Here is a 19,478-nt window from a genome sequence, read left to right on the forward strand (position 1 = left end):
AGGTACTCACTTTTGCAACTCGCAGATGGATAAGGCGTTGAAGCGTTATGGGGTCACCCATTGCCTTGCGACCGCCTACCACCCACAGACTAGTGGGCAAGTAGAAGTGAGTAATCGGGGAATCAAACGTATTCTCGAGAAAACGGTTGGTTCAAATCGTCGGGATTGGTCTGACAAATTAGATGACGCTCTGTGGGCCTTCCGTACAGCCTACAAGACTCCGACTGGTTCCACACTATTTCGGATGATTTATGGGAAGGCCTGTCATCTTCCTGTTGAATTGGAACACCGCGCTTCATGGGCCCTTCAAAGGGTTAATCTTGATTTACCCGCCGCAGAGGGTAATCGTTTCCATCAATTACATGAATTAGAGGAGCTCCGGGATCACGCATATGCACAATCATTTCGGTATAAGGAGCATACGAAGGAACTGCATGACAGGAAATTGAAGGGTAATAAGCAGTTCAAGTGTGGGGATAAGGTTTTACTGTATAACTCACGGTTGAGGTTATTCCCGGGAAAGTTGAAATCCCGATGGTCGGGACCGTTCACGGTCACTGAGGTTTTCCCGTATGGCACGATTGAGATACAAGATCGAAGCGGGAAGTTTAAGGTGAACGGCCATAGATTGAAGCACTACATAGGAGAGCCGATAACTGATCAGACAGTCTAGGTGTTCTACCTTGACTCATTCACCGAGAAATAGGCGTGATGGATGCATCACTCGGGAGACAGCCCGAGTTGTAGAGTTTGTATTATGATTCTCTTTATTATCTGTTTTTATTTGTTTTATTTTTATTTATATTTATAAAAACATAAAAATACAAAAAATTAAAATATTTAACAAAAATCAAAAAAATTCAAAATCACAAAAATATGTTTATTTCTTATGTTTCTGTTTTCTGTTTTGTACGCCGCTACATGCGAGCGAGTTTGAGTTGTTACAGGTATTATTATGCGCATGGTAGCTCTGATGACGTTTTGGAACTGGTTCACCCGAGGTTGCGGCCGCGAATGCAATGCTATACGGTCATTCGTTTGAGTCATACACAGCTGATAAAGAATTTGCATCTAAACCAGGGGAGTAACCCGTTCTCTATTTTAATTTCTGTTCTTTCAAGTTTTAATTTTATGCTTTACGTTTTATTTTTATTGTTTTTTCTTTCTTTTCCTTGTTCTCATCGAGGACGATTTCGTTTTAAGTGTGGGGATGGGAATTTATTTTACTTAGTTGTAGAAAAAAATATAATAATAATAATAAAAATTAAAAAATTAAAAAAAAAAGAAAAAGTTTTCACTTGTTTTTCGTTTTCGTATGTTTATGATTGAAAAAAAAAATGTCCCTTATTTTTAGCTTCTGTTGCATTAAAGTGGGAGATGATATTTATCGGAAATTGGTTTTTTCAAACTACTAATAAAAGAGTATGTCGTGTAGCCTGTGATATAAATCTTAAGATGCTAGTTTAGTGTTTTACACCTCATCGGCGTATGGTTTTATAACCTTAAATCCTGTATTGATGGGATGCTTCGGGTCCGGAGACCATGGGTCTGTATGCAATCTATTTAGCTGGGTATTCACAATTCCTAAGTGGGGTTGTGGATATTTAAAAATAAAGCCAAAGAGCAAACCCTTATAAGTCTATAAACATTATCACAAAAAGTACAAAAGTACAAATACACTACAGACTTGATCATCCACGCTGTTAGCCATGTGGGGTCCCCTTGCTCGCGTCTCATTACCATTAAGAAACGGACCACAAGGGACACGCTACATGTAAGCCCTACAGATGAAATTTTGAATACTCACCTATGGTTATGGATTTGGGGTATTGCTTGATAACGGGGTATGTCATGTTGTGGGGAGCACTAGCTATAAATAATTGAACCTTAATCGTATCTAATGGCTGCTTGGTAGACTTTGATGCTTAAGCTTAGGTAGATAAACAATACCCTTGATCGTCTTAACTATTCATAAATATTGAGCAACAAAGTTTTAAATCTGCTAATTTTGAGGTTTAAGTCAAGTTGGGGTGGTCTGGTCCGGTAAAAGCAGAAAATAAGCGGGTCTTAATTGTGTAAACCACTAAGTAATATTATTGTCGGATCTTATTTGTCCCGGTAAAGATTAAGGCACGGGTTTAGGTGGACAAAAATATCGATGATCGCGGTTTTTGTGTTTTCCTGAGCTTTAAAATATAACATATATGTTTGATTTAACTTTGATTTTCCGATTCTGATCCAACTGCAGTTAAATCTTTTTCAGGGACGAAAAAGTCTTAAGTGTGGGGATGTTTGATGTGTAGTAAAACACACTTACTTTCCTTATGATTTTATTATGGTTTTTATGTTTATTTGTTTATTTTATGAAAGTATTGGGGGCTAAGTGCAATAATTTACAAAGTTTAAATGTTATTTGATAGTTTATGAAAGAGGGTGAAAAAAAGAGTCAATTTGGAAGATTCTAGAGGACTTGTTGGTCAAGTTTTGAAGATATAACTCAAGGCACAACCCAAGCCCACAAGTTAGAAGCCTTAAGTAATATTATATGAAGATAATTAAAAGAGTTTTCAGCCATTATTAAAGCAAAAACCCCGAAATAACAAAACCCTAACTTGGGCAGCCTAGTTCCGATCGCAACTCAGCAGCCAAAAGGGAAAGAAAAAAAGAGAAGAAGGCGGCGGCTGAGGTGTTTGTGGCGGCTGGAGAGGAAGAGGAACATCAAGGGGGATCTTGTGCAGCTGCTAGGAGTCTTATACATCATAAATCTCAGCCATAAACCCTAAGTAATTGATCTTAAACTTTGGTTATTGTTTAAGAACCCTAACTTTGTTGACTTAGTCTTTTTCTTTGGATTGTTTTGCAAGTGATTGATAGTTTGACTTGTGATTGATTGTGTTTGAATCTTGAATGAATTTAATCATGTTTAAGTTGATGTTTGTGATGTTTTTCTTAAGTATGCATGGCTGTCCAAAATCAATGTTAGGCTAAACTTGCTTGTTCTGCCTAGGATAGATGATTGTTGAGTAGTTTAGACTTGTATAATGGATTGTTAATGTTCAAGACTTGAATTATTGATGTAAAGTTTAACTAAACCATAAATTAGATTGTGTGTGATGGCTGTGTTTTATTTGTTATTACTTATAATCCTCTTGCATTAGTTAATTGAATTGGTTTTGATTAATTGATTGCTTGTTAGACTCTTGACTCAGTGTTTAGGGTTTATTTGCGGGGTGTACAACCGTAGGGATAAGTGGGTAATATAAATCATCTAAAATCAGTTAAAATACACCTTCTTTGAGACCGAGAGGTGATAAGAAGTAATATTGTCTCGTTGCTTTTACTTGTTAGAATTAAGACCGCGCGAGAGCGGGTTTTTGTCTTGTCAAGTTTGAGTGTTTATGTGAAATTAGTTGGTTTAATTTGGGTTAAGTTAAATTGTTCCTCTATCCTTGGTGACATATTATTTGTCTCCATTAGGATAGTGTGTCGATGAGACCGAGAGGAGAGTCGTCATTTGAACACGCTAATAATTGTTTTTCCAGTTTATTCTTTAAAATCAACTAAAATAAGTTAGAGTTTGTTAGAGAGACTGAGAGGTAATTTGACTTTTTTAAACAAGTTTTAGTTGTGTCATCTTTTATAACCGGTGTCGTGAATATTTTCAATCCGTTGTCTTGTTATTTCTATCAACATGATTCATTCATAGGTAGACGTTTTTATCACTGCAGTCAAAGTTTTCAAAGTTTTGTTAAAAGTTTTCATTCAGTTAAGTTAAGTAGTTAAATTACATTTAAAATAAATTAATTAAATATTTTGGTGAGTCTTGGTTAGAGTTTAGTAATTATAAACGTTTTCACGTGTCTTCAAGTTCGATATCCGGACTTTCTTTATCTGTGCTATACGCGACCGGTACACTTGCCGTTTGTGTGAACTAAGATAGATTGTTTGGTTTTTAAAGCTTAGTTGCGACTTGTGTTTTATTTATATATATATTTTTGCACATCAACCACCATCATCACCGTCATTTTCGTCGTTGTTCCCACCTGGTACCTCTTCACGTTCAAAATACGAATCATCATGGATCCATTGATCATTAAAAGGACATACATAATCAGGATTCGCCAGGTGACCAAACAAACGCTTGAAACTTGGTCTGTCTTCAGCAGTCTGCTTGCAACATGTCTTCATAAGCTTCATAGTATATGCTGTCATGTGCTCTAGAACTAACACATCATCTATCAATGTTTGATTAATCATAAGATTAGATATTAAATCTTGAATAATAAGAGGTAGAAAGCGAGGATAGATAAGAAACTTGTTCGTCCAGTGCCTGACTAGACAGTTCTCCTTTAGGTGATAAAATATAAAGCTCAGAGAAATTGAACGGTTAGTTCAATATCAATGCGAAGAATGTAGATTGCAACAAGATCTTGCATTCGTCGAATCCACCCTTACGTCCCCCAAGGAAATGTATAAGAACAAGTGTTGGTGCATTAGTGTCTAATGCTACGTCTTATGGGCTTAATATGTCATTATTATATAGTTAAAGGACTGAAAGTGTTATTGTTAGAATCTATTAATATCCGTATAAGTGTAAGCCAGCGCATAAGACTTATACGTGGCGTATATGTCTTATACGCCTGGAGGCTTATACGGTTCACAGGCATGTGTATAAATATATGCTTAAATATCATAACTTAGAAGAGTTTTGTGAATCTGATCAGAGAGAGAGAGAGAGAGATCAGTTTGTACTTTGAATGTTATATCAATCTAATGATGTTTATGAGTGAATGTGTTAGAAATTCCTTTATGATATGTTTCCGCAATATTATATAGTATAGTAACACAATATTATCGACCCATATCGTTTTACACGTATATGATGATGTATATGATACGGAACAAGGTTTTTCAAGTGGTATCAGAGCATTTGGCTCGTGTTTGCTATTGAATTGAGCACAATTACTTGAAGATTTAAAGAACACAAAGCCAAAACCAAAACCAATTACTATTTCTTCAATTACTCACTCATTTATGGACATATTTGAAATTCATTCGGTTATTATGATCGTTTATACATGATAATAATTTATGCACGAATGGAATCTTCATATTCAAGATAAAATTCAAGTTTCAAATCATGATGTTTGAACAGATGGATCGTCGTATAAGTTGATTCTTGACCGTATAAGTTTACTTTTGAGCATATAAGAGCTGGTTTTCGTATAATCTGGGTTATACGTTGTTTCAGGCCATATAAGTGGGTTCATTACTGTATAAGTTAGTTATACGTTAAGGAGTTACACGCCCGTATAAGTTTTTCTAACTTATACACCTCGTAATGAAAACTTATACGCCAAGTTAGCTGATTTCTTGATCTTTGTGAAACGATGGAAGATTTGAATGCTTTTGCGACACACCAGTCGCCAATACTTCAAAATATCAATTTGGAAAATGAAATGGGGACATCAAACAAGCCACCAAAGTCGCTAAGAATGGAAGATTATCCAAGCTGTGAATTATGATGCTTGGGAAGCTGTTGAGATGGAATACATCATTCCAAGAAATGAGAATGGTACTAGTCATCGATTATCTCAAATTCCTGAGGCTAAAAAACCAAGATTTCTAAGGGAGAAGAAAATGCTGAAAGATTTTTCAACAAGCTACCAAGTCTGAGATCTTTCAATTGTTACAACATAATGGATCGTGTCACTCAAATTTGGGAAGCTTTAGTGAACAAAGATAGAGGGAATCCAAACATGAGAAAGTCTAAGATTGGTCATTTAAAGAAAGAGTTTGATATATTCACTATGGTCAAAAGTGAATCAATGGCATAATTGATTGAAAGGAACTGTAGTTTGGTGAATGAGATGAAGTGTTTGGGAATTGATAAGCAAGAGTATGAGTACATTGACAAGCTTGCTGATTTGTTATCTGATGAATGGGAGACTTTCATTGCGATTCTGCAATCAAACCCGATCAACTATGCAAGATTGACTCTAGCTCGATTCATTGAGAAGTTGGAAGCACAAGAGCTTGAAATTGGCAAGAAGGAAAAAACGAAAAGTAATAGTGTAACTCAAGATATCGGGTTATACTTCAATGCATCACAATCTGTGGTAGCTCCTAGTCTGAAGATTCAAACTGCTTTTGTCACAAATAGTAGTTTTGGTGGTAGTTCTCAATCAAGTCAACCATCTAACGTACCACATTACACAAGCTCCTACACTGGAACCAACCCTACAGCTGATCAATCCTCAAATCCCTCAAGTTCATCACCTGATGTTATGCAATACAACATAGCGGTTAACATCAAGAACATAAATGGACTTACAGCTGAAAACGTTCAAGAACATATGGATTTTCTAGGATTTGTCCTTGAGTCATATGAATGTTTAATTGCTGGAAGAACTGGAAAATACAACATGACAAAGGAGGATTATGATCATACTGATCCTTAGAAAATGGAGATGTTGGATATTCGTTGGTGTATGGCTAGTGTTTTTCGAAGAGCTCAGAGATTTCGGGAAATTACTGGTAAGAATTGTTTGGATGGGACAACTTCAAAGCTGGGTTTTGACAAGTCCAAGGTGAGGTGTTTTCGACGCAAAGAAAAAGGTCGCTTCAAGAGGGAATGCACGAATCCAGAAGTTGGGGAGACGAGTCCTAATCCTTTGGTAGGGATTATATTAAGCAGCCCATCTATCCTCAAAGCTCTCATGCGCCAGTTGAATCATCAAAGAAGCATGAGTCCTCGTCATCTAAAGTGTATCATGTACAATTGGATGAAGGTTTCAACTGGAATACGATTGTTGACAGGGAAAATGTTGTTGAAATAATAGGTGAGGATCAAGCTGGAGAACAGGTATAGGTAAACTTTGTGAATGCAGGTGTAGCAGTGGAAGAGGTAGAACAAGTGAATGTTGATGAATTAGCCAGGAATGTCACTAATGATGAAAATACTAAGAGTGATGGATTTTCTGAAAACACCAAGGTGACAGAATCTCCTAAGAGTTTTGATTCATTCCAAATGAATTCTTTTAATCATTTTTACCTCCTGATATGTATGAAAGTTTTGCAATTTGTTTTAATGGTGAAGAAGTGCCTCATGGAAAGATAGATTTTGGAGTTGATGATGAAGACGAGAATGTATCTGAGGAATCTCATGTGGATTCAAGTATTGAAGAAATAAGTGAAGAGAATGTGACAACTGAAGGTGTTCCGGCGAAAGTTGAGGAATTGAAAAGAGAAGATGTTCCAAGTAGCTCCACTCATCATGCAAACAGGGCTGGACAGGTAACATATTCTACTCAAGAAGTTAAACGAATTTGTGAATCTTATGATGAAAAAGAATTTGTGATTAATTCTTCAATATCCAACTATAACAAAATTTTTCATGATTATCAAAGTATGAAAGAGGCTTATGATAAGCTTCAAACATGTGAAAAGAACTTGTGGGTGAGAATCCTACAAGATGAGAAAACAATCTCAATGCTTAAGCACACGGTTGAGGATAAACAAATGGCCATCAGTAGGCATGTTGATGAGAAAGAGGAACTTAAAAGAGAACTTCAACTAACTAAAATTGAGATTAAAAGAGTTGAAACTAAACTTAAAAGTTATTCCACCTCATCATTTGTCCTTGATCACATTATTTCAAAAGAACCTGAAAGGTTTCTTAAGGCAATGAATGTGGTGCCTGATTTACCAAATCATGACATTTCATCATGTGATTGGCAACTTGTTAATTCTCTTCACAGTTCTGAATGTGAGAGTGAAGCTGGTAGACAAGATGTTGAATTTGTGTTATCTAAAATTGAAATTAAAACTAATCAATTTGATAAAACAAGAACTAAAACTAAAGCATGTAACAAAACTAGTCATCATAATTCAAAATTTTAAAGACCATCTTTTACTAAAAGAGAAAACGTATTGGTTACTAAGAGGTTAACAAAAGATCGTGTTTGTTAAAGGTGAGACCTCCGAAGAACAAAAAGAGGCCATGTATACGAAACAATCGAACGATGATTTTTACAGAATATAAACTGAAAAGGATAGGGAAGAGAATCAAGTTTCTTATGTTAACAAGTTTGTTGATAGAAGGAAATGCTTTTGCGGTAATGAGGAAGGACATCTGTTCTACTCATGTCCTAAGTGATTCTCAAATTCCCAAGTGACAAAACATGTGGTAACAATGAAACCACAAGTGAATGTTTCATATGTGAGACATACTTCTCCATCAATAAAAATTTTAAAAACGGAGTGTGGAGAAGGAATTGTTCAAGAACAATTTTGAGGTCGATGAATCATCAAATATAAAGAAGTCAAATGATGGTTTTTACAAGAAGAAAAGTTTTGTTGGACAGAACTAGGTGGCTAAGGTTAAAATAACAAAGCACCTAATGATCAAGTTGTTAACCTATTTTTTTAACAAGGGTGTTAACCAACTACTGAACAAAATGAACAAGCTGTTGAGTCTTTAAATGAACTTGTTAATCTAATTGTTGAACAAGTTGTTGAGTGTGTTTAATCTAGTTAATGTTCATCTGGGTCAATATCTGATTGTGATTATGATGACTTTGAGGATGTTTTAAATGAAAAAATGAAACAACCCAAGACCAAAAAGGCTTGGGTTTCCTTGATTCACTAATCGCAAACTTTTGTAGGGGCTTTCAAGATCCAAGGATTCACGTTCAATAATGGATAGTGGAGCCTCTAGACACATGACTGGAACTCTTCATTTGCTAAAGAATGTTAAATCTATAAGAGTATGATATGTGGGGTTTGTTGGGAATCAAGGAGGACAGATTGTTGATGAAGGAATTTTATCGAATGGGAAAGTGATGTTCAAGAATGTGAATTACGTCACTGAGTTAGAGAATAATATGTTGAGCATTTCTCAAATCTGTGATAAAGGCTTCTCAACTCACTATACAAGTCGAGAATGTTTGTTTCTAAAGCCTCGGTTCAAGATTCCAGAAGAATGGATATTGATGAAAGCACCAAGGGAGAATGATCTTTATGTTCTTAACATGAGTGTTGCATCATCGACTCAAGGCACTGTAGTGCTTTATCACCAAGGCGTCTGAAAAGGAATTTGTGTTATGTCGTCGTTGAATGGGTCACATCAGTATTCGTAAGATGAACAATCTTGTTCATAACCAACTTTTTGATGGGGTAAACGTCAAAGGTTTTCATTTGAGTACTGATTCTTTGAGTTGTAAGAAGGGTAAGCGAAAGAAGAAGTCTCACCCAAAGAACTCTATCAATTCAATTAGCTTACCTTTCGAGAGGCTACACATGGATTGTCACACCCTCAAAATCCACTAACGGAGTTTTACCGTCAGAGGGTGTGAACTAACAGGATCGGAATCATTAGTTATAATCAAACCATAAACAAAGTTTCAAAACCATGAAAAACGTTTACGAGTAATTTAATGCGGAAGCGTAAAAACCTTTAACCAAAAGTTGCGTCACGCAGGACGACTTAAAACCAATGGTAACCGTTAAAAATAAGTTTGCATAATTAAAAGAGTTTCAAGCAATGCATGTTCCTAAACCGCGCGTCCGCCTCGGCTACCTGAGAATAACATACTAAAAGTGTCAACACAAGGTTGGTGAGTTCACAAGTTATACAAAAATAAAGCGTTTAGCGTTTGCGTTCAGCGTTTTGCGTTACAGCGTTTTGCGTTACATCGTTTTGCGTTAAGCGTTACCAGATAGTGTTTGTCAATTATATATCTATAGGTAGCTAGCCTATAAAACAAGTATCACTAAGTGTTCGACACCGAAGCTCGGGTTACTATTGTTGTGGTTGTCATTACTCGGGTTGTCACGGGCTTTAGTGGTTGAACCCCTAGGTGGTAATGCACCTTGGGTCACAGCCTGATCCGTCAGTTTGTGAGCTAAACGGATCGCTTGTTGTATCGTGGCTGGTCTGGAAGACGTCACCATGCCCTGAATCTGCGGTGCTAACCCATCAATGTACATTTCAATCCTCTTACTCGGCGGATCTACCATCCGCGGACACATCACCGCTAACTCGTGAGAACGGGTAGTGTAGGCTTCGATTTCTGAGCCCACCATCTTCAGTGACCAAAATTCTGACTCTAACTTCGAAATCTCCTCTCTCGGACAGTACTCCTCTCGCATCATGTTTTTGAACTCCTCCCAGTTCATTGCGTTAGCCAGTTCCAATCCAAGGATCTGCACGTTCGAATTCCACCCAGTGAGGGCAGAATCCTCAAGTGTTCCAGCAGCGAATTTGACCCTGCTGACAGGGGGACAATTGCACATCTCAAATGCCGACTCGGCCTTCTCAGCCCAACGCAGGAAGCCTATAGCTCCCTCAGTGCCCTTAAACGTACTGGGTTTGCAGTCAAGGTAGTTCTTGAAGGTGCACGTTCCACTTGGGCCTCCAGCTTGATTCTGAACGTGTGCGGCTAAAGCGGCCGCCGCATGGTCGTTCAGCAGAGTTTGGAGTTCTGCTGCAGTCAAGTTGATGTTACCGCGACCGTGTCCAGCGTTTCTTCTAGCCATCTAGGTGTTATCATCCTAAGATGTCATCGTCTGAGGACACCTCTGAGTGTGCCTCCTCCTCAGCCGGTTCTTCCTCCGGTTCTTCTTCGGGTTCCTCCTCGGGATCTTCCTCGGGGTCCTCCTCAGGCTCGGCCTCAGGCTCTGCCTAAGCTTCGGCTGCGTTCTAAGCAATTTGCATTTGTAACACATCGCAACGCTCTAAAGCCATCTCGGTTCGGGTCATTGCTACTTGGAGTTGCTCTTGCAAGTCTATCATCTCAGCTTGCATCTTTCTCATAATCTTCATCTGTTGATCACTAGCCTCTTGCATTTCCTTCATTGCCGCTGCCATGCGGGCAATTTCCTCCTTAGTCTCAGTTACGTCTTTTAACAGTCCGGAAACGTTCGCTCTCGTATAGCGCATGTAACCCACATCACGCTCCAAGCATGAAACAACAGCTGCGAGAACTCGCTCTACAGGTTCGGTTATGGGTGGTAGGGTGTTGGGGTAAGCAGGGTGGTTCGGGTGAGGTAACGGGGGAACTCGTTCGCGATAGACCATACGTCTGATCATATTAGGGTACCAATCCCAGCTAACTTCGTTTTCGTACATGCCTCCGGATAAGCGGTACCTCTTCGGTGCGGGAGCTTCGAGTTCCGGGACTACTCGGGGTGGCGATGCGGTAGGTAACTGCGGTTCCTTCCCATGAGCATGAGTCATCGGATCAGATGATGATGAGGATGGCGGCGTCGACATTCCTACAGGTAAGCCGTGTATGCGCGCGCGTATGAGTGAAAGAGGTAAAGAGATAAGATTACAAGACTACACAAACCTATGCAGTGCGTATCATTATAACTAATGGGTCGTCGCGGTTATAGTCTAGTATGCATGCAGCTTCTAGTTCGCTATAACCAATGGCTCTGATACCAATCTGTCACACCCTCAAAATCCACTAACGGAGTTTTACCGTTAGAGGGTGTGAACTAACAGGATCGGAATCATTAGTTATAATCAAACCATAAACAAAGTTTCAAAACCATGAAAAACGTTTACGAGTAATTTAATGCGGAAGCGTAAAAACCTTTAACCAAAAGTTGCGTCACGCAGGACGACTTAAAACCAATGGTAACCGTTAAAAATAAGTTTGCATAATTAAAAGAGTTTCAAGCAATGCATGTTCCTAAACCGCGCGCCCGCCTCAGCTACCTGAGAATAACATACTAAAAGTGTCAACACAAGGTTGGTGAGTTCACAAGTTATATAAAAATAAAGCGTTTAGCGTTTGCGTTCAGCGTTTTGCGTTACAGCGTTTTGCGTTACATCGTTTTGCGTTAAGCGTTACCAGATAGTGTTATGTCAATTATATATCTATAGGTAGCTAGCCTATAAAACAAGTATCACTAAGTGTTCGACACCGAAGCTGACTGTTTATCATTTGCCTTGCCACTAGGTCATCCAGACCATGGTATGTGTTTAGCCAAGATTACACCCACTCGACCTCCAGTCGAGTTTAGCGTTGGGTGGGGTTTGTCAAACCCAGTAGTACTACTCAACAATGACTCGCTATTATCCAATATTAAACGGTTCGATGTGAATGAAGGACTTTAGTTAACGCGTTTGCCACTTAGTCTTTACAAGTGATATATAATCTATATTAACAAAATCTTAAATGCGTTTTCGGAGTATGTTATCTCCCCCAAATGAAAAGCGTTTAAAAACAGTTTAAAAGGGGAAAGTGAAACTCACTGTTTGCGAAGTATTCCCAAAATAATTCACCAAGATGCGCGTCACAGAAAAACTCTCTCTAGCGTTCTAAAACAACAAAGAGATTTTTCTAAGTGTCGGAATATTATCGAGTCTCTAGACCCGGCACATAATACCTATGCACATAACATGTTTCGTGTTTCGTTTGTGGATCGTGTGTGACTTTAACAAATGTATTTGTGATACGTTACATGTGTTAACAATTATTTACGTGTCATGTATTCATAAAGTACATCACTAGCAATTACTCCCCGTAAGGGCAGTTTGGTCAACACATAACAATTAACTAGCCATCATTCCCCATGAGGGCAATTTGGTCAAATCATGACAATCACTTAGCAATTATTCCCCGCAAGGGCATTTTGGTCAAAACATAACAAATATATAGCAAGTATCATGTTTCATGCATTTTCACACAATTCAGCAGCTAGTTTCACCGAGACAGAAATTCTACTTGAAAGATTGTACTATTCCACCGATCATAGCATCTCAATTAATTTACCAAAAATCATCACAGAAGCACATATGTCTTAGGTTTCCAGAACATATTTTATTATATTTTTATTCCACATAGTTTTCTCACAATCATCAAATCATTACAGCAAACTCATAACAATCAAATTCATGCGCAACAGAATGTTATTTGAAATTCCCGTTAAACGAAACATCCAATAAATGCAAGACCACTTGGGTTAGGTTCCTAACTCAATGTGTCAACTTCCAGAAGTGGAACCAACCCAATTGGTCTAGTAGTTAATGAGATATAACGTTTAAAAAACAACCTAACAACAGGTCTAACAGCTCAGCTTTGCACAACGTTTTTGTAAAATCATAAAAGTTAACCTTTACTTGTCCAAAAATCACAAGTTTGGACTTTATGAAAACTAGACTCATCAAAGTACCCTGTAGTGTTAACAACCTCAACCAATTTCCACATTAACATTTATTTACAGTCGTCTAAACATAACTTACAATCTGTCCAGTACCAGTTTTGACCTTTAATCACAATTAAATCGTTTGACCAACCAAAACACCTCCAAATTTGGCGTGGTTGGACTTTCTGAAAACTAGACTCAGAGTACTACATTGTAGACTCATAATTTGCTCAATTTGCTTTTATATTCAACAAGTTACACATCATTCAATCTTAACAATCACTGCTGTCAAAACTCAGCAAGCCTAAACAATCATCTAACATGCATCCTAAGCATACGACATAACCCAAAACATGTAATACACATAATTGATCATAGAAAATCAGTAGCAACCCTCTAGGGTTTACAAACAATCAACGATTCATCAATCTTTCACCGTTCAAAATCACATATGATCCTCAATATCAACAACCAATACATAATCAATCATAAGAACACTTAATATGATATTCAATAGTTAGGGTTTCATATTTATACCTTAAAACGCAGAAATAAACCAAGGGAAACGTGAGGGGTGCTTAGAAACGAGTGTAGGATGCTCCGATTATGACGAACAATATCAAAACGAGGTGATATGTGGGTGTGTGTGAGCTGCCGATCGCAAAGATGAGGGGTAAGGGGGCTGCCGGTCGCGATCGGGGTAGAGGAAAAGGAAAAGAAAAAGTGTTTTAGGGTTTAGGTTTAGTATTATTTATAAACATAATATGTTACACTCAAGTTCCTCCACTTCTAAGTATTACTTATCTAGCCTAAATTAACTAGTTTGCATCTTGAGTTAGCGTTTTATACTATGTTATCACATAACACATAAGTCTAACACATAATTATCACATAATTATTGTTTTGACGTTTTTCGTTTATTCACCAATCATTTGCGTCAACTCGTTTGCGTTTTGGTGCAATTCCCGAAAGACTACACATGTAGTAAGTGTTAAGCGTCATTTAAACCCTAGTTTAAATGTAATGAGGTGTGCGTTATAGATTCAGTGATCTTAAGTTTGAATTGACGGAGTTGAGTTAACGGAGTTAACCTGAAATTGACGATTGTCACATGGATTCATTTGATCCCGTGAATGTTAAAAGTATCACCGGGGAACTTTATTGTTTGGTGGTCACTGATGATTATTCATGCTTCTCGTGGGTGATGTTTCTTGAGTCGAAAGATGAGACCTTCGACAACTTGATGATCTTATTCAAGAAGCTCGAGATGTTATATAATCTGCCGATCAGAAGGATCAGAAGCGAATGATTCAATACTGTGATGAGCGGGGTATTCTTCATGAATTCAGTGCTCCTTATACTCCACAACAAAATGGAGTTGCTGAACGAAATAATAGGACTTTAATTGAGACAGCTAGGTCTATGTTGGCTGATTCTAAACTACCAGTTAGCTTTTGGTCAAAGCAATTGCCTTAACTTGTTACACTCTTAACCACGTTCTAACGGTAAAGAAGTTAAACTTGTTTCGAGCTACTTAATCGACGAAAGCCAAACTTGAAGTGGCTTGAGCCATTTGGATCACAATGTACTGTTATTTACCCTAATGGTAAATTTGGTGCTAATTCTGTGGAGGGATTCTTTGTGGGTTATGCTAGTCCTTTACAACGTATATTCTTACCTAGCATTAACCGGATTGTGCAAGTACAACATGTTGACTGTCAAAGGTATGCCACTCCAATTCAACGAAAGGGTGATTCATGGATGTTTGATTATGATAGCCTGTAGAGTTGTTTCTCATTTCCTGAAGAGGAAATCACTGATGAAATGCCACGCTGTAATTTCAACAACATTTGGGTAAATGGTTTCATGAAGAAAATACGACACAAGATGTTCCAATCTTTAATGTTGATCTGACAACTGATGTTGATGAACCTGTTGATGATACGCCGACTACACTATCCTTTGATGGTGATGGCGAAGATCATGATGATGTGATTAAATATTTAGTTCAACCGACACCTAATAATGACGAGGTGATTCCTGATGAAGTTGTTAGTTAAGAGAGTGTCACGAATCTTCCAAATGATGTGGTGTTTCCAAATGAAGTTATGCCTAGAACCTTATCATATCACCCGAAATAGAATATTATTGGTGAGCTTTATACTAGTGTACGAACTCAAAGTCAAATTGACTACAGTCTCAGTTGTTATACTCAAGTTGCTCCTCTTCAAATCGGTTCTCGTTCAAATGTTTCATTTCATAAATTGAATCGAAGACATATAAACAAGCGTTGACTGAAGAGAGTTGGGTCAATGTGATGCAAGAAGAATTGTTGCAATTTGAAAAGTTTGGGGGTATGAAAACTTGTTGATCTACCTGATGACAAACGATGCATTAATAACAAGTGGGTTTTCAAGTGCAAAAGGGACGAAAATGGTATAATTGTCAGAAATAAAGATCGATTGGTGGTTCTTGGTTTCAATCAAAGGGAAGGAATCGATAACAACGAAGTATATGCTCCCATTACTAGACTTGAAGCTATCAGGATTTTCTTAGCTTTTTCATCTTGGAAAGGATTCAAGATTTATCAGTTAGATGTGAAATATGCTTTCCTTAACGAAAAATTGCGTGAAGAAGTCTATGTAGGAAAACCACCGGGGTTTGCCGATCCTATTTGCAAAGACAAGGTGTACTTGCTCAACAAAGCTCTTTACGGATTACATCAAGCCCCGAGAGCTTGGTATGACACATTGTCTCAACACCTGTTGGAAAATAGTTCTGTTGTTGGCACCGTCGATTGTACACTATTCATGAAGGAAGTAGATGGGCATTTGCTGATAGTCCAGGTCTACTTGGACGATTATCATCTTTGGGTCAACAAACGATGTTATGTGCAAAGATTTTGAGGAAGTTATGAAATCGAAGTTTGAGATGAGAGCTATGGGAGAATTAAAGTTTTTCTATAGTTTGCAAGTTGAACAAATTTCTGATGGTACTTTTATTCACCAGACAAAATATGTCAATGATATCCTTGAAAAGTTCAATATGGCTGACTCAACGTTGATCAACACTCCCATCCCACTTAATCATGGAATTGGTCTGGATCCCACCGGGGAAAAGGTTGACGAGACGCTTTACCTTTCAATGATTGGTTCCCTAATGTATCTTACAGCTTCAAGGCCATACATTATGTATCTGACGTATTTATGCGCCCGATATCAATCCAACCCAAGGGTCTCTCACTTATCGTTAGTGAAGCGGATACCGCGGTATCTAAAGGGGTGTCAACGAGTCGGTCTTTGGTATCCTCGAGACTATGTATTTGAACTGAGAGCGTATTTTGATTCTGACTATGGAAGCTGAAATGAATGCCAAATCTACCACAGCCTATTGTCAATTCTTTGGTAACAAGTTGGTGACATGGCAGTGTAAGAAACAGATGACTGTATCACTATCTACCGGTGAAGCTGAGTATGTGGCTGCATCCAATTGTTGTTCTCAGGTTTTATGGATACAACAACAGATGTGCGGCTACAGTTTGAAATTTCTTGATACTCCTATTTTTGTAAATAACACTGCTACTATATCCATAACTAAGAACCCGATAAGTCACTCTAAAACAAAACATATTGACATACGGTACACTTCATCCGTGATTGCTACGAGAAGAAGTTGATTACCGTAGATAAAATTCACACCGATGAATAAAAAGCTGATCTTTTTACTAAAGCTTTCGATCAAAACAAATTTTGTATTTGTTGGGCTAAACGGTATTAAGAACATAGGTGGTGGGAAAGTGAGTGATCCCGAGGTCATGGATTCCGACCTTTGAGAAACCGTTCACCAGGTCACATTTTTTTGTAAATATTATTCTTTAAATGGTTTTTGTTTTTATGGGGAGATATGGTTTTGGAAAAATACAACTACATTTAAAAAATCATAAAAGTCAAAAACATTTGAAAAAGTATAAAATACAAAAATATTTAAAAATTTTGATAAATACAAAAACAATAGAAAATGCTCCTTAAAATGAGTTTTGAAGCATAAAAGGAAAATGATAGTACATTGATCATCTTGTTCCAAGTACCGGAAAAAATGAGGTATAAAAGTCTATTGATTAATGTTGGTGCATTGGTAGGTTTTGAAAAACAAACAGGTGAGGGAATAAGTGATATAAATCTAACTAGCCAAATTGAAAGATGGGTTATCATTCTAGCATTAAAGTCTTGGTGATGATGACAGACAATTAATATCCTATCATACTCAACCCTTATGTTTCAGTAGATCACCAAAAATAAATTGTTAATAAAGTGTTTTAAGCGTCTAGTACACAATATACAATTCAACGGTGTATGGTTTTATGGCCTTAAATCATATATTGATGGGAGGCACTAGGTTTCTGGAACCATTGAGGTCTTTATGTGGATTCTCATTTGGGTATTTCCTTCTTTAAATATTTTAAAAACGTGCTCTAAGAGCGAACCCTGAAAAGTCATTAAACTTGATCACCTTGTACTTTGTGTTCAACTTTCACTATTGACTTGATCAAACACGATGTTAGTCATACCTTGTTCCTCCCTTGAGCGCGTCTTAATACCAATAAGAAACGGAACCCAGGGGATACAATATCTGCAAGCCGACAGATAAAATTGTGCATACTCAACCTCTGAAAAAGAAACGTAGGGTATTGCTTGATAAGGAGGATATGCCTAGTTGTGGAAAATTGTTGCTATGATTGCCAAATTAAAAATTTTAAATGTTTTGATCTGCTGGTTCTAAGGCGTAAGTCAAGTTGGGGTGACTTGGTAAAAATCAAATCAAGCCTGAGTCAAGATTAGAATCAAATCATGTTCTGATATTTTGTGCTTAATTGAACCCTAAATCATATCACTAATATCTCTAAATCTTTTGTTTTAAAAGTTTAAGTAAACAAAAATACCAATGACTAGGCTTAACATCAGACATAATAAAGCCAAAATATAAAACCGTGATGGAAGAAAGGATTGATCAATATGATTCCTTGCTCAACTCACAAAAATATGTTTCTTTCTATTTGTAACTAGTTCTTATTTTGGGTATATTTTTTTATTATATCTTTCGTTTATAAACCAAAAGATTTTATATTTCTGTATTATGTTTCGATTTTGGTGAATGGTGATTTGGGTCTGGTTATCCGAGAATCTGAATCGAGTGGTTGTTTTTGACAAAAATATGCAAAATTGGGACTTAAAGTTTAAATGAATTTTTTCAAGGTCATTAATTTGGACTTGTTTAATTTCCAAAATATGAAATTGGTTAGGTAAAATCAAAATTGTTGAAAAATTGTGGTCAAAGTTTCAAGATAAATTTTTCAAGGTTATTAATTTGGACTTGACTGGGATCGTAAGTGTGAAATTGTTAAGTTTTGATTGAAGGTTTCAACGTATAAGTGGTTAACTTATACGGCGTATAAGTGGATAGTATATATACATAGTTATGCGCTAAATCTGTCATTCTCATTTATACGTTTTCTCTTTGAACATACTCGCTGTTTTTCGTTGTCCGTATATTTGTCCAATTTTCACCGTATATCCTTCATTTTGTTTGAAATATTTGATTCTCGTGGTGATTTGCACATCACTTGAATGTGTAAAGGTATAAATCTGGTCATTAATGTTAGATCTGTGAGTGTTTATGAACGATTAACAATGCATAATACATATGGACTGAATTGGACATATTTTTGAACATTTGACATAGGGTTTTTGTTCGTAATTAGTCATAGATGTAATTCCAATTCTTCTTTTCCATGTTTGTGTGGTTTTCATTGCCTAATTGTCCGAATTTGTGTTTGACCTAGAGTAGGCTGATGACCGCATTAGTGTTATGAACACTTATACGACGTATAATTCTAACTGACTTATACGTCGTCTAAGGTCATTACACTTATACGCTTATTGCACTTATGCTCTTTGTTGAACTTATGCGTATATACACTTATACGCTTATTGCACTTAGTCATAGATGTAATTCCAATTCTAACTGACTTATCCATTTGTATATACTTATCCGTGTACATAGTCTTATACGTTTCATATTGATCTTACATATTGAAAATCTTATCCGTTTGAGAACATATCCGCTCAAATTAAACTTACACATTAAGATATTATGGTTTATAATATAATATCAGTTAGATGGTTCTAGTTAGTTTACTGTTGACATGTGGTTCGAGATTTGTTGCCGAAAAACAGGTAGATTGTCTATTAATATTCAGATATAAAGACTGCAACTCTCAGTTTATATCTTCTACATATTGATAAACTTCATATCGGATTCTA

Source organism: Bidens hawaiensis, unplaced genomic scaffold, assembly GCF_021521415.1.
Source record: "Bidens hawaiensis isolate Kalapana, Puna unplaced genomic scaffold, B.hawaiensis_p1.1 tig00000142_1, whole genome shotgun sequence".
NCBI classification, from domain to species: Eukaryota; Viridiplantae; Streptophyta; class Magnoliopsida; order Asterales; family Asteraceae; genus Bidens; species Bidens hawaiensis.